Consider the following 4,481-nt stretch of genomic DNA (forward strand, 5'->3'; position numbering starts at 1 on the left):
CCCCCTCTACACACCTGTCCTGCCTCTCTCCTCTGGTGCTGGTCCCTCCCCTGCAGGTGTCTGCCCTTCTGCTTCACCGCCCGGACTCCCCTGGCACCTGCACCTTCCCTTACCCTTGCACCCTCTTGGTGCCTCCCCCTTCCCTCACTGCCCCTGCCCACTTTGCCCACTCCCTCACCACCCTCTGCCCCCGTTCCCCTAATGCCCCTGTGCCTTTACACGTGCCTTGCTCCATCTCCGCCTTCCTCATGCCCACCCCTTCTTTCAAGCCTTTTCCCAGCACCTCCCCTTCTCCCCTCTAGCCCCCAAAGCCCTTCCCCTCTCCTCTCCTAGCATCATCCTGCCCCCCCCCCCACTGACACCTACCCTTCTGCCCTTTTCCTCATTGTCTCCACTTGGCCCCCTGGCATTTGTCTGTCTCCTACACCCTGTCACTTAGTGCCTTCCCCTTTCATCTCCTGACCTGCCACAAACCCCCACCCCGCAGACTCAGGTTCCCAAAGTTCTGGCAGTCCCCATCACTTGGTGCCTGCGCCGGGTCTGACTCGTAGGGTTGCCAGGTAGACCCTCCCCCAAAAAAACGGACACACTTGATCCTGGGCAGGGGGGAGGGAGGAAGAGGGACTGGCTGGGGGGGGGGGGGGGCAGGAACTGTCTGGAAGGAAGAGGGGATGGGAAGCAGCTCTGGGGGGGAAGGGCCAGATCCTGACCCTGGCCCCCCCTTCTCCCTCCCCGAGGCCAGTCATGCTGCCCCTGACCCCCCCTTCCTCCCTGAGGCCAGTCGCACTGCCCCCGATCCTGACCCCGGCCTCCCCTTCTCCCTCCCCGAGGCCAGCCCTGCTCCCCAGCTCAGTGCGGGCCCCTGCTCTCTCCTTAGCTCAGTCCCACTCTGCCGACCCTGGCTCCCTCCTGGCTCCCTGCTCTGCCAGTCAGGCTGAACTGGGACTTTAGCCTCTCCCCGTTGTTCCTGGGGACTGTCAGTCTCAGGATCTTGATCTCTCATTTCCCCTGCCTTTCACTGAGTTTCAGTAAGGAGCTAGCGGCAATAATGCCTCTACTTTTTCCCCCACTCCTGTGCGGAATACATTTTGTTATGTGCACCAAGGCATGCACGGATGTGCACTGTTACGTCACATGGAGTTTCACAGTATGGGAAGAAATCAGTGGAAATACAGAGAGCTTGAGTAGTTGCAAGTGTCCATTTTATTGCATAGCACGGAGCTAGCTAGAAAAAACCCAAACCAGCTGGGCTGACCCCCAGTGACCTAACGCAGTTACTATAACAACAAGATCTATGTCTACACCCAGTACACCACATGCACCACCACTAGAAACACATGCTACCGGCTAGCAAACTGGGCAGCATTTGAATGTCTCCTGGCTGGCCGCCCAAGAGCTCAGCTTGCAGGGAACACTGGCTAACCGTCCCCTTCCACCTGGAGAAGGGAGAGACAGGAAAGCAGCAACAGAGCATCTGCCTGGGGGAAGCCCGAATCCCATGCAGGAGTGGAGCCCTGTTCCTTGTTCCAGGCCCTTGCTAGAGTCCCCTCCCGTAGCTGCAGCTATGGCCGGCAGTTTTAAAAGCGGACTTACGCTGGCCCTGCAACCCGAGCGACTCTGTCAGTGGGTGCTTATCACTCCATCACCTCGAGCTGTTTAACCAGCTTGTTTAACCAAGGAGGGAGGGAAAGGGAAACCTTTGGCCATTTGAGGGTTGCGTGCCAATGGAGGGAAAGGGGATGGATAAAAAGGGGCTGAGCACATGGTGCTGCCTCTTTTTAAACCCAGGCCCAAAGATGTCCTGGAATTCTGGGCCACTGGCCTGAAGGAGATGGTCAAACTGCCTGGCAGCTGGACTTTTGGAGACTTGTTATTCCTGGGCTCCTGGTAGCGATGGCTCCCATTCCAGGGGATTCCTGCCAGGTAGTTTACCTCAGACAGCAGCTTTTATTCCCCTGTGTCACTTCTCCCAGTATCTGAGACTTTGGTCATGGGGATCAAGCATTTAACATGATTCCAAGAGGAACCGGATGGTTCATCTAGCGAGCCAGGCTCACCGATATTTGAGTAGTTAATAAAAATCCCTAGTTGCTGTGTGTAGGTCTAAAAAGGGAAGCTTAGTATCATTACTCTTATTTTACAGACAGGGAATAACCTCTCCAACCTGTGGGAGAGGCAGGACTAGAACCCAGGTTTCCTGATACCACAGTCAGGGCTTTGTTACCAGGCTACATCCTGTACTAGAAAGGATGGGCCTGAAGCATGGGCCTGGTGTAAGGCCTGAGGCCTGAACCAAAGTAAGCAAGAGTTAGCTGAAGAGAAACAGGCAGGTCGTGTCAAAAGCAGACGGTTACCTGAAAGTCTTGGGACTTAACCCTAACTGTCTTGCCTGGAAAGGTTGAAACCATAGACAAAAGGTCCTAGAAAGTCTCCAGGAATGCTAGAGAAGCAGGAAGCGAGTTGACAGGAGGCCAGGAAAGAAAATGGAAACAGAATTTGGGGTTTTGAATTGGAAGCAGTGATGTGCCTGTTGTGTGATCATGCCTGGAAGATGTGAATTAAGCCAGGAACCTGGGCAAGCAGAATCCAGCGACTCTCTTGGCTAGGGAAAGACTAAATCTTGGAACAAGAGAGATGTGAGTAGAACAGGGAATTTTTAGTCAGACGCTACTAGGTTATTTTCTTTATTTTTTTAGTTTGTTGGACTTCTTTTTGCTAAGCACATGTAACTATCCCCCTTTACCCTAGAACTCTTCAAACTGAATCCCAGGGAAGCGATTTTCTGTGTTTTAATCTTTCTTTTTTCAGTTTCTTTGTAACACCTAGCAACCAAGTAGATATGCTGGAGGGCAGTAGATATACTGGAGGGCAGGGATAGGGTCCAGAGTGACCTAGACAGATTAGAGGATTGGGCCAAAAGAAATCTGATGAGGTTCAACAAGGACAAGTGCAGAGTCCTGCACTTGGGATGGAAGAATCCCGAGCATAGTTACAGGCTGGGGACCGACTGGCTAAGTAGCAGTTCAGCAGAAAAGGACCTGGGGGTTACAGTGGATGAGAAGCTGGATATGAGTCAACAGTGTGACCTTGTAGCCAAGAAACCTAATGGCATATTAGGGTGCATTAGGAGGAGCATTGCCAGCAGATCCAGAGAAGTGATTATTCCCCTTCATTCGGCTCTGGTGAGGCCACATCTGGCGTATTGTGTCCAGTTCTGGGGCCCCCACTATAGAAAGGATGTGGACGCATTGGAGAGTGTCCAGCGGAGGGCGACCAAAATGATTAGGGGGCTGGAGCGCATGACCTATGAGGAGAGACTGAGGGATTTGGGTTTGTTTAGTCTGCAGAAGAGAAGAGAGAGGGGAGATTTGATAGCAGCCTTCAACTTCCTGAAGGGAGGTTCCAAAGAGGATGGAGAGAGGCTGTTCACAGTAGTGACGGATGGCAGAACAAGGAGAAATGGTCTCAAGTTACAATGGGGAAGGTCTAGGTTGGATATTAGGAAAAACTATTTCACTAGGAGGGTAGGGAAACACTGAGATGGGTTCCCTAGGGAGGTGGTGGAATCTGCATCCCTAGAGGTTTTTAAGTCTTGGCTTGACAAAGCCCTGGATGGATTGATTTAGTTGGGATAGGTCCTGCCTTGGGCAGGGGCTGGACTTGATGACTCCTGAGGTCTCTTCCAGCTCTATGGTTCTATGATTCTAAGTAATGTTTCACCAAGTGTATTTGTTTTGTTAATAGACGTCACATTTTTAAAACCATGATCTGATTCCTGCATCCTAGAGGGCGGAAGGTTCTGTATGCACGTGCCTAAGACAGCAAGCCATACTTCTAGGAGAAATTACAGGTTTTCAAGCTCTCTCTGGAGGGAGTGTCAAGGACAAGGAAGGTACCCCACAGGAGGGAATTCTGAAATGCGCCTGTCTGGTTCTCAAAGGGGTTTGTGCATTTGGATGGTGGCAGCAACACCAACGCAAGCCTCCAGTGGCAGGGTATTTTAAAGTCTCTTGTGGGCCCCCACCTTCTGCACTTGGAGTGCCAGAGTGGGAAACAGCCTTGACATGACCCCTCTCCAATTTATCAACATCCATCTGGAATTCTGGTCACCAGAGCTGGGCACAGAACTCCAGCAGCAGAAGTTCAAGTGCCCAATAAAGAGGCTAAGTCGGTTCCCCACTCTGGCACTTGGAGTGCAGAAGGTGTGGGCCCAAAAGAGACCTTAAAATACCGTGTCTCTATGGGCTTCTGCTTCAAAACTCCCCAAGGTCACAGATTCCCTGAGCTTAGGAGGGTTGCTGCCTCTACCCAAGTGGAAAAAAACTTTTTCTTCTTGAACACAGGAAGAAGTCACTTGGGAACGTATTCCAGAAGGGTACCCCAAACTCTTTTTCACAAGAGCCAAAAGAAATCTGATGAGGTTCAACAAGGACAAGTGCGGAGTCCTGCACTTGGGACAGAAGAATCCCAAGCATTGTTAC

Source organism: Pelodiscus sinensis, chromosome 33 (assembly GCF_049634645.1).
Source record: "Pelodiscus sinensis isolate JC-2024 chromosome 33, ASM4963464v1, whole genome shotgun sequence".
Taxonomy (NCBI): domain Eukaryota; kingdom Metazoa; phylum Chordata; order Testudines; family Trionychidae; genus Pelodiscus; species Pelodiscus sinensis.